We start from the raw sequence: 12,917 nt of genomic DNA, 5'->3' as shown, positions 1-12,917 counted from the left end.
AGGGGGAATCAAAAGGAGTGGGACATAAATTTGAATTCTCTTGAGAACACTTCCCTGAGACACAGGATTCCATGCAACTGGAGCAACTTAAACTTATAAATTGGGATTATGTAGTTATTTGCATAAATTTGGTTTTGTCTCTTGTAGTAGATTTAAAACTCCATGAGGTTAACGAATACGTGTTTTCTTCAACATTCTATATACCCAATGCCTAGCAGAGATTAATAGGCTCCCAATAAATACCTCTCAAACAGATAAAAGAAGGAGTGTAATTAAGGAGAATTATATATCACACAAGAATAGGAGAGAGAGAGAGAGAGAGAGAGACTAGACATTTTTGAGATTTTTTTCTAGCTAATCTTTTAAATTTTTAATTAAACAAAGATCTTTCTAGAATGTAAGTCGACATCTGGGGATATTTACATAGAATGCTTTTGCTAGCCCACCTCTCCCTTTGCCTTTTGTGAACCATACTTATTTTGGGTACAATATCGCAATGTGGTGTTGATCAGCCTAAGGAGAGCTCTGAAAGTAATCAAGAATCTTTCTAAAAAGACCATATGGACAAAGTTAGTTCTGTGGTACTTGCCCTCTTTCTACACTTCTCTTTGTGATGAAAATAAGTAAAAATTTATATCAGTCGAAATGGGAAATACCTATATTTTTAGCCCTTGAATGGCTGTAATAGTGAAGATAAGTGCTTTCATTGCTTACAATCAACCGCTTTCGACACCTAGGTTTATCCAGTACTAGAGCTATTAAGGGAAAGTTTTTTGTCTTGCCACATTGCCTATGATAATATAGACCCATTAATGACAATAAAGAATGAATCTAAAAGGCTCCTTCCATCTTGAGAAAGCCCCCAGAAAGCACAGTAAGACAGAGAAGAGTTAGTTGAGTCTTATCTCAGAATAACCAATGTGGGGCTACAGGTTCGTTCTTCTCTAAAGGTTTTCAGTAAAGAAGAATCTACTGTGACTAATGTATCCTTCTCACATTTCTCCCCACAAAATAAGATTTATACTAATTAATCAATTTTTTTTCTTGGATCCCAAGATTTTACAAGCTATTATTTGTTTTCCTCAATTCATGTGTTTCCATTACATTCTCCATATGAAAAAATCATCATAGTTTTGCTACCGTGGGAATGTCTTGTTGCTTAAAACAGATGTTAATGACAATTTGATTATAAGGGAGCATCAGAAGAGTCAAAATGACTGTGGGAAAGAGTGTTAATACTCTGTGGGGTTAGAAAAATATAGCTATGTTGTATTGACACACTTGGAGGAATAATGTCAAATGCTTCCTTTGGTTATTTGTCCATGTGAAACCGTCTTGTGAGGCAATTCAGAAGGTTTCTATGCTCACAGACATTTTCCTAAATGGTTGGTTTTGGAATTTTTCTGGGGAGGGATAGTAAAAATATTCTCTCCAGTTACCCTGGGCTATTCTCTTCTGCCCCGTTATATTCTACACTTGTAGTACCAGATAGTCTGTGCACTGGTGATAGTCAGGGGTGTGAAGAAAGAACAGGGGAAAACCCATATGGGGCTGAATGAAATATTTGCTAACACCTAGATTCTGCTTTATCTTCTAAGATTACCTTAATTATCCTACATCATAGATGCTGATATCTAGTCAGGATGTGACCTGTTTGGGCTGTGACTCATTTCCTCCACCTCAACTCAGTGCCATGGAGCCTCTGTTGAGGTCTTCTGTTGGGATGCAGGGATTTCCACTCTTGAGAGAAGTTTTGCTTGACATATACATGGATTCTTTCCTCGCACTTTCTTCTCTTTCCTTAGCTGGCTTCTCACCAAGCTAAAGGTTATAAGTAGTGTTTCTCAGGGTCTGATCAGTTCCCCCTTTGCTTCTTGGATGAGGTTGCTGAGGAACAAGCCCAACCACCTCACTCTTTGGCTTCCATTATCAACAAGTAAAATTTCTGAAATTTTGAAATGTATGCCCCAATCTGTTCTGTGATTGGTTTTTTTGGTGAATCTTTAGCTTTGCCTGATATTATCATTTTTGCCTATTATTGTTGGGTATTAGGGGAGTGAGATTCGGGACCACTATATCACTATGCTCTCTTAACATGCCAGTGTTTCTGCTGTACTCTTCACATGCAGGTAACCTCCATGGAGAATTCTGGCTTTGGGGGAGAGAGTTTAAATAGGGGATAGAGGAGAGAAACTTGAGCCAGTGATAATCTGCCTGGACCATAGTTCCCCTTGAATAAGATGATAAATTGAGGTGTTTATCTAATTAAGTCTTCTTACATGGAAAGGAAGAGTAAGAGCAAATTTGAGTGTCAGAATGTCTTGGACTCTCTTTGACAGCAATATATTTTGATACAGTTGGGTCAAATTTATGTTATGTAAACAAAGAAAAATAGTTATGGGCAATTATCAGTTGAATTTAGGCAATGAACAAACTATCTGCTAATTATCAGCCTTAGCCATATCTTTTGACTAAACTCATTGGAAAATTGCCCAACACACCCCTACATTTAACTTGCCATGGATTTCCAAATAATTAGAGTCCAATTTAGATTTTAAAGGTCGGATGTTTTACACACATTCACAGAGAAAGAGAGAGAGAGAGAGAGGATGGGGAAGAGAGGGAAAAAGGGAGAGAAAGAGAGACTTTGGAACTAGAAAAAAACTGAAACTATATATATAGTCCTTTTACCTCTTTAGAAGATAAACTTTATCTTAGTTCCTTGCTTAATGACATGTAAAATATAATAAAAATAACTTAATCCAGAGAGCTATTAAATTAGAAAAATATTAGCATAATAAAGTTCTAAAGATCCTTTCAGCATGTAATTTTTTATTTGTAGGTCAATGATAGAATAGGATTGACAGAAGAACACACAAAGAATTACCATTATATTATGAAGACCTATTAGAAAGACTTTTACCTCTTTTTAAAAAAATTTTTAATGTTTATCTTTGAGAGACAGAGAAAGACAATGAGGGCAGGGGAGGGGAAGAGAAAGAGGGAGACACAGAATCTGAAACAGGCTCCAAGCTCTGAGCCAGCTGTCAGCACAGAGCCTGACGTGGGGCTTGAATCACAAATCATGAGATCATGACCTGAGCCGAAGTCAGACGCTGAAGTCTGACACTTAACCGGCTGAGGTACCCAGGCACCCTGATTTTTACCTAACTCTTATAGGCGAACCTAGTAAACTGAAATACAGTCATGGGGCACCTGGCTCGCTCAGTCAGTTGAGCATCTGATTCTTGATTTCGGCTGAGGTCATGATCTCACAATTCGGTTCATGAGCTTGAGCCCTGTGTCAGTCTCTGTGTTGACAGCATGGAGCTGCTTAGGATTCTCCTTCTCCCTCTCTCTCTGCCCCTCCCCCACTCAATATAAATAAAATAAAAATAAAAACACTACAAATAAATAAATAAGAAATATAGTCATAACTATGGGCAAAGTGACATCCAAGCAGCCCCTGAAATTGTAGCCCTGCATAAAAAAAAAAAAAGTGTTCCTAAATTTAACCAGGAGTTCAGCCAATAGCTGTTTTTTATTCTTTAAAGTTGTCAGGGAGCAAAATAATCTGTATCAGCAAAAAGAACTGTTGCAATTATATTGAGGACCCACTTAGTGAAATCTCTAAATGTGCAGGTATTAATGACTTTTAGATGCTCCTGCACAAGTTGATGAAAGCACTGACAACATTTAAAATTGCTAATTAGAGCGTAGTGGCTCTTGAAAGATATTCAACATCCATCTAGTAACCCATGGAAATCCTTTCCTATTTGGCCCACAAGATTTATTAAACAGCTCTTATACAGAAGGAACTTAAGGTTTAGTCTCCCCAATAATACCTATATTTATTTCTCTATGAATGTTCTATTCTTATTTTTCAACAAATAAATCATTCACCAAAAAGTATATGTTTTGGGGACCTAATGTATTTTCTCTTTTCCAAGATTCATGACCAAACTTGGAAACTGAAAACATGAAACAATTAAGAAAACTTATTGACCTAAATGAATGATTTATAATAAATGTGTATAATACAGCTGACTTTATAAAATGATTTGTCTTTGTCTAAAGATAACTCAGGTTTCAAGTAGATGCTGATTCTGCTTCAGTAGATTGTGTCTTTTGGTTTTCATACAGTTAGTGATGATAAATGCCAACAAACATTTTCTCTAAATTACATAGCTTTCATGAGTTATTTGATAATCAATTTTTCAATGAATATGGATTTTTGTCTTTTGAAATTCACAATTTCTTAAAGTTTTTATTGCAAAATACTGAAATCTTATCAAACAATAAAATATAAACAAGCAAATTTCCAACAAAAGACAAATGACAAAACATTGGAAGAAAAGTGTTCAGATTGTACTCTGTGACTTACGTGAGGACTCTTCCATATACAGTTGCCTACATATATTTCATGAAAAAGAATCTCGAGTGCACACAGGTCATATACTACTTGATGAGGCCGTTGCAGAAGCTGGAAATGAAAAGCAGCACTCTCACAAACTGGTGCTGGATTATTTTAATGTAACTATCAATAATAATGCTTATTTAGAAAATAAAAACTCAGAGAACCTGTGTGGCTCAGTCAGTTAAGCATCTGACTTCAGCTAAGGTCATGATCTCCCAGTTTGTGGGTTTGAGCCCCGCATTGGGCTCTGTGCTGACAGCTTGGAGCCCAGAGCCTGCTTCAGATTCTGTGTTTCCCAATCTCTCTCTCTCTCTCTCTCTCTCCCTCTCTCTCAGCCCCTACCCCCACTAGTGCACTGTCTCTCTCTCTCCCAAAAATAAATAAAACATTTAAAAAAAAAAGAGAAGAAAAGCGCTGAGACAAATGCTAAGCAGACAGGAGACCATGACCATGGGCATAAACTGGGGCTTTTTAGGTAAACACAGAATATATAGTTTTATCTCATACTTAGCACTGTTACCATGGAGTCTTCCAGGCTTTCTGATGTTTAGTGCCTGAAAACTTTCATAGGCTGGGACAATACTTTGTGTAGTCCTTTGCTTTTGGTCACTGAACTGCTAGAGTTCAGCACTTGGGATGATAATGTTCTTATATGTATAAGAGCTTTTGGTTGTAGAAGTCAGAAACTCCATCTGAGCAAGCTTAAGCAAAAATCACAACAAAACAGCAGCAGCAATAACTGGAAAGCCATATAGGAGACCTTACTGGAAAGCTGTTGGGTTGGCTTTCAGAATTAAAGACGGGAAGCCAGGCTTCTGGAAACCAGGAGTCAGAGCAGCTTGAGGACCCTCAGGGTCTAGAATCAGGGATTTAATGCCATCAGTTCTTTCTCAGTGTCTATCTGTTTCCCTATCTCTCTGTCTCCATCTCTCTCTTTCTCTCTCTCTCTCATTTTTGCATTTTTCTGTGTGTTGGATTTATTTCCCCATTGTAAACCAGGACCTTCTACATGGCTGGGTCATGACCTTTGGCAGCTACATGTTTCACATCTTCCCGGGTTCACTACCAAAGCAAAGAACCTTCCTCTCTTAATTTAAACATCACAAGTAAATCATTAGAGATAAAGTAGCCAATTATATTAAAGAATTAACGTTACCATTATCATTAAAATGATAATAAATACATTTTCTCTATATCTTGGAATTCCATGTGTGTTCATAGCTTTAAGATCTCAAAGGGAATTGTTTTATTTCTTCTAAGTGTCACAGTAGCTATAAAATGAGATGATGAGGGGCGCCTGGGTGGCTCAGTCGGTTAAGCGTCCAATTTCCGTTCAGGTCATGATCTCACGGTTTGTGATTTCCAGCCCCGCGTCGGGCTCTGTGCTGACAGCTAGCTCAGAGCATGGAGCCTGTTTCGGATTTTGTGTCTCCCTCTCTCTCTGACCCTCCCCTGCTCACATCTCTCCCTCTCTCTCTCAGAAATAAATAAAACATTTAAAAAAATGAGATGATGAACAAACTGAAGAGCAAATAAATAGATCTCCAGAACCAGAGTTCAGAGACTAAGCTTATTTCCAACTATTCTCATCCTAACATTAGGAGGGATTAAAACCAGAAAAGAGGGGCACCTCGGTGGCTCAGGAGGTTAAGTTGGGGCACTCTGGATTGGGGCTCAGGTCATGATCTCACAATTTGTGAGACAGAGCCCCTTGTTGGGGCTCCACACTCAGTGCAGGGCTTGGTTTGGGATTCTCTCTTTCTCTCAATAAACAAATAAACTTAAAAATTAAACTAAAAAGAAAGTGACTATTCAGGACAGGCAGAAAGCTGATTTGTTTTGATATTCTGTCTTTTTAAGGATTGTTAATATGTGTATGTATTTTTAAATAAAATTTATGCTCTGTAAGATTTTATTGCTGTATTAAAAATTAATTCTTACTTGCACTTTTACTAAACAAATACTTTACAGGGCAAAAGCAATTTATACCGTGGAAAAAAGAATAAAGGAGAATATCAAGGCATAAAAAAAAAAAAAGCATGTTTAGGCTTTGAGGCTAATTGAATCACATTATCTAACATTATTTTGAAGCTTGATTTCCTGTTTCCCATTCAAACACCACCACTAATGTATCCCTCTCCTCTGGCTATTCTATAGATCATATATATTCTAGATATATAGTACTTTTCAATGTCTTGGCAGAAATTATATCAACAAGAAAGCATTGGTTGATTTCCCAGAAAAGGAAGGATTAAAAAAAACAACACAGATTTTTCTCAACATTCCAGCCTTTCCAAATCATTCTTCTGTTTGAGAAAAGTATTTGACTTTAATTAGTACATTGATACAACGATGTTCTTTCAAGTGGAATTAAAGCTTTGTTAAATTCAAAGCCACTCTGGCAAATACAAAGATATTTTCATTTATCAATTATATATAAAGCAAAAATGCTTGTTATTAACAAATTATATCTTATCATTTTTGGTCACTGTTTATACCTTGGCTCAGAATCCCAGTGTGAACACGTAATTGATGAGTAACCTTGGGCAAGCTGGTTAATCTCAAATAATTTCTTCCTCTGAATAACAAGAATAATAGCAGCTTCTTTAGAGAGCTGTTAACAAGAGTCAATAAAATGATATATGGACAGACATTTGATATAGAACCTGGTATAAAGTAATATTCAATGCATTTCTCTATAGGCTTTGTTGTAGATTGAAGTCTGCAGTTCATAAGATAGCTATCAGAATTTTATGTGAAGTAGAGTGAATCCCTATAGCATATAAAGAATGAGGTCTTCCTCAGTCTTTAAGATATGAGGGCTGTAGAACACTATGGGGTCTCTGATGGTATAATGATTAAAATAACAATAATATTTATCAAAGAAACAGAATGCCTCCCTGAACCCTTCCAATTTCACTCATACTCCATTTTTTTCTGTTTCAAAAACATCGTAATTTGAGTTTCATAGGAGTATAATGCAGTTGCATAACAATATAAATTATGTCCTAGATAGAGGTAAACTATTTCTTTATTTCAGTTTGCTTTGGATGGTTCATTAGTCTAACCAGTTCACTAGCTAAAATTGCTAATTCATTTCATCCCTGTGATTGAGAGAGGCCCACAGGGATAGCATCATGGTATTGAAAGTGATTATAAGGTAATCGATCATATCTACCTGTTGTAGGTATTCTTTCTTTTGGTTTGTGAGGTACCATGTTTAAATTCTAGTCCATTTTTTTCTGTTTAGATGGCAAAGCTCATGACAAGGACTGAATGTAACTCACCTTTGAATCTCCCACAACTAGCTTAGTTCCTAGGATATGGATCTTAACATGTGGCAGTTGACCTTAGCTGCACCAAAGTATATTCAGTATATCTTATACAAATGCCTGTATCTATGTAATTATATCTCCTTACCCTTTCTTTTGTATCACCAGGCAAATACTGCATGAAGACAACGCTGAGCCAAATACCACACAGAACAGTCTTTTCTCAACTTCTAGAGATTTGAGTTTATCATTCTTTTCCTTCCCTTCTCCCACGTAATGGCATATGAGGACTTCTAGGGTTAAATTACTTAGACTTAAATTGGCCCCTCAGCTGCCAGAAAATTGAATTGAATCTTTTATAAGCAAGGAAGCTGTTCATGTGGGAAGTGGCATTCCCATGGGATCTTTTGTACAACTTTGCAAATTTTAAACAATATATCTAGGGAAAAGAAAGAATGTGGGAAAAATATAGTAAGTTTTTCTTGTGTGTTTGTATAATTTTGACTTTTTGGCCAAAGGGAGTAATATGTAATCAATGGTTTCACATTTTTCAGTACTTGGCCCCAAGCCAAATTGAAAAATAGCTCCTCTCCCACTGAGGATCGTCCCGAGGCTTTAGTGTCTTCTTGGTGTTGTGAGAACTACTGCCCAGGATGTTTCCCTTGTTCTGAAATGGGGAGAGTGGACGTGCAGACCTGAGCACTGGGGCCTGGTCATTAACACTCACCAGCTGTCTCAAGACATGAAATCCCAAAATAAAAGGGATGTGAAACATCCCCAGGCCTAAAAAGTCACTTTACTAACACCAGGGCATGAGAGAGGAAAGAACTTTCTGTGACTCTGAGCTACAGTTTAAGTGCCAGGAGAAGAACACTTTTCCCGATGGTGTGGCTACAGACCGGGTGTGGAGAAAACATGGGTTCTGTCTGATCAGCAGCAGTCTACAGAGGTCTGGGTGTAGAGAGAGGATGTGTGAGCTAGGCAACCTCATTTCACTTCAAAACAGCATATGATCTTTGCATGTACTTTGCTTGTGATTTGCCCTTGGAGTCATTGTGAGCCAGAGTTGGGACCAGAAGAATGTACTTCAGAGAGAAGTATTTTGTCCTATTATTATTTTCCCATCCAAATTTAGGTCAGGCAATAGGTTAATTTGGGGGGGGGTGTCAAAAAAAATCTATAGTGGCAGTTAGAGTGTAACCTGGCTGATTGTATTCTTCTCATAATAATTTTACTGTATAATTTAAATCACTTTGTTCTTTATAAAAGGTCTAAAGGGTTCAATATGTAATATGACTTGAAATGTTCTACTTCCATTTATCCAGATCTAGGGTATATATATATATATATAGAAACCTTACACCAGTGTTTCATTTTCATCTATTTTTTGAATTAAAATCAAATAAAACCAAATGCATCCTGGAACTAGAGGTAAGTCCAGAAGCTGAGGTACCTCTGGGCTATAAATATTCAAGAAGCACTGGACTATGTGATTTTTTTCACACACGTGGTCTTGGTATAATACATATTTAAACATATTTCCCTTTAAAAAACACGTTAAGAAGGCAAGGTAGTTAGTGTCCTAGAAGGCAAGGTCTTTTAGTGTCTTAAAAGACTGTGAACTTAGGGAGCAAAGCTGGGTTTGAATCCCAGTGGTGCTACTAGCTACTATGTGCTGTTGGTCAAGTAATTTTAAGTAATTTTATCTTCCTGAGCAGAAACCCCCATGTCAGCAAAACTAGGGCAGCATGTATCTCACAGAAATGCAAAAAATAAATGATAATATATAAGTGAAAAGCCAATGGCGTCATATGTATGTGGATGACCCAATTAATGTCCATGTCTTTCCTTACTAAACAATCTAGATATTAAACTTCCCTTAAATATCAGGCACCTACTCATGATACCTTAAGTTGTGTGAGTTATATTTTTACCTAGGCCATTGCCAATGATTTTGGAATTTCATTCCAGTGGGTCCACCATTGTTAATCAGCATTAAAAGAGAAAAAATAACCCTATCCTAACAATGTGTCATCCTTCAAAATGAGTGATAGTTACTATGTGAAAACCAAGAGATATTTAGAGATCCCAAATACTGAAAAAATTGTGGTGTACTACCTTCTTCACTACTTATTCATGTGTTCATTCATTATTTAGCAAATATTTATTGGCTACCTACAATATGCCAAGCATTGTTCTAGGCACTGATAGAGAAGCAATTCAAAAAGACAACAATGTCTGCTCATATGAAGCTTATATTTCAGTGCAGCAAATAAATAATACAATAAATATTTTATCAAAGATGACAGGAACTATGGAAAAAACCAATAGGGTAAGAGAGATGGGATTCTGGGGCAGGAATAAAGTTTGAAATTATAAACAGGACCTTCAATGTACTCATTGGTGTGAGAGGTGAAGAAAGCAAGGAGGTAAAAAAGGAAAACATGTAAATACTAGGAGAAAGGAATTTCAGAAAAAGGGAATAATCAGTGCAAAGACCCTGAGGAAGATTGCACCTGTTGTGTTTGAGAAAAAGCAAGGAAAAGGCCAATATGGCTGGAATGGACTGACAGAGAGGAAGAGGAGTAGAAGAAGAACTCAAAGATATATTGAGGGCCAGATCTTATCCGACCTTGTCACTCATTATAAGCCTTTTGATTCCATTCTGAATGAAGTGTGGAGACACTGAGTTTTGAGAGGCAGGGTCACATAAACTGAGTTACATTTTGATAAGACAACTCTGGCTGCTCTGCTGGATATAGAATGGAAGGCAGTCAGAGTGGAGGCTGAGATACTGGTTGGAAGTCTACTGCAATAATTCCTGTGAGAGATGATGACTGACTGGACCAGTGTATTAACAGTGGAAGTAGTGAGAGACAGGTTGAAGTTAGAGGAGCCAACAGGCCTTCATGACAGGTTGGAAATAGAAGAGTCAAGAAAACTTTGAGACTTTTTGGCTTCATCAACTGAAAGTATATGGAGTTGCCATCAACTGAGATAAGGAAGATCATGGTGTAGGAGTCTTGGAGATGGGAAGAAATTTTGGGTATATTTGAGATTTTTAGTAAGTATCAATAGAATTGGGAGGTAAACAGTTGACTCTATGTCTGGAATTCGGAGAGTAGGTGATCACTGTACTCAGATGGCACACCAAATTCACAACACATTCCATGATTGTTTAGAATGTACATATAACTCAATTCACTACTCTTCTTCTGCATCAGGCTAACCTTAAAATAATGCAGCAATTCCTTTTATACAATTGAATCTTTTGGATTTCACCTAAAATGAGGACATTTTACTTGTATTTAAAGAGGCACACATGATATCAGTAAGGAAGTGAATGTAGACAAAAAAGGAAGTTAAACCAATATTGGGGCCTCCCAACATTAAAAGATTAGAAAACAAGAGAGAAGTAAGAGAAAGCTAAGGCAGAGAAGCGGCAGACAGTGGGGTAAAAGAAAAACCAGGAGAATGTGGTGACCTGAAAGCCAAGAAAAAAAGATGTTCTCAGAAACAAAGAGTGATCAGCAGTGAGAAAAGCTGCTAACAGGTCAAACAAAATGGGGCCAGAGAATAAATATTGAACTTAGCAACATAAAGTTCATTGGTAACTTTTCAAAAACTCCATAAAAAATTCAAAGTGAAAGAAAAAATCATAACGTAAGTTAAGGGAGACCAACAAAATTCTGATTTTGACATTGAGACTTCTTTGATTTTTTTTTTAAGTGTCAAAATCTTTTTAACATGGGGGATGGTCATTCTATTTGTTGGTAGTTAAGGAATATACACAGTCTGTGTTTTAGATATTCTAGCACTAAAATGATTAACCCATCAAAATTACTCAGCCTGCTGAATTAAAATGTGAAAGTGTAGACTTTGTATCCATAACATCATTTTTATCAACATAGAAACCTTTAGCAATTACAACTAATAGTATTTCAAATAAAATAGAATAGAAATTCTGAAGATATCAGAAATATATTTCTAGACAATTGTCCATTCCTTTTTGAACAGCATTAGGCACAAAAACTTCAAATATTAAATAATATAAATTATATGTTGGAGTTTATTAGAAATTAATTTGGCCTCTAATGAGTGTATACTTATAGTGCCATCTACTGTTCGGTAGTAAAATCATAATGTGCTGGCAAACTGGGGAAGAGAAAATACAGGTATCTTCTTCTTATCGGTAATCTCTTTCTGGAAATCAGGTATTCTGTGTAATAACACTAACTTGGAGAATACATCCCATTATTTCAACAAGGAAAAATTAAAACTAACATGCTCCACACCAACCCCAAAGTCAATTTTATAAAATGTAACAAAACTCATTGAAGCATTTATATGTATGCATGTATGCGTATATCATATGTATGCACCAAACTATAGCTTAAGACATTGCTTTCTGATTACCAAACAATTATCAGTATGGTTGTTGAACAAAAAACTGTTTTGCATACAGTAACATTTGTTGACCACTGATATATTTTTCAAAAAGTTTATAAGTGATTTCAATTTTATTTGGAATGCAACACGAAATCTTTTCCCTGATTATTTTGTTTAACATGCTATATTTCCTATAGAACTATTGCTGGGATATATTGTTTCTGTTTTTTTTAATAGTTTATTGTCAAGTTGGGTTTTTTTATTAAATAGTTTATTGTCATGTTGGTTTCCATATAACATCCAGTGCTCATCCCCACAAGTGGCCTCCTCCATGCCCATCACCCCCCTTCCCCTCCCCTCCACCCCCATCAGCCCTCAGTTTGTTCTCGGCATTCAAGAGTTTCTCATGGTTTGCCTCCCTCCCTCTCCCCAACTATTTTTCCCCTTCTTCTCCCCCATGGTCCTCCTTTAAGTTCCTCCTAATCCTCCTATACGTGCAAACATATGATATTTGTCCTTCTCTGTCTGACTTATTTCACTCAGCATTACACCCTCAAGTTCCATCCATGTTGCTACACATGGCCAGATTTCATTCTTTCTCATTGCCATGTAGTATTCCATCGTATAGATAAACCACATCTTCTTGACAGGATATATTTTTAAATGAAAAAAGCGAGGTAGAGAAAATTGTGTATAATTTATCACTTATCTAGGAAAAGAGAGAGGATATTATGTATTATCATGTCATAATTTTTTAATGGGAAGATTAAAAAAGAAGTAATACCTTGTAGATGAAAGAAGAGATTAGAGCACAGAAAACAAAGATAAAGCAAGCCTTC

Source organism: Crocuta crocuta, unplaced genomic scaffold (genome assembly GCF_008692635.1).
Source record: "Crocuta crocuta isolate KB4526 unplaced genomic scaffold, BGI_CrCroc_1.0 scaffold176, whole genome shotgun sequence".
Taxonomy (NCBI): domain Eukaryota; kingdom Metazoa; phylum Chordata; class Mammalia; order Carnivora; family Hyaenidae; genus Crocuta; species Crocuta crocuta.
The sequence above is the reverse complement of the archived record's forward strand: the minus strand, read 5'-3'. Positions refer to the sequence as shown.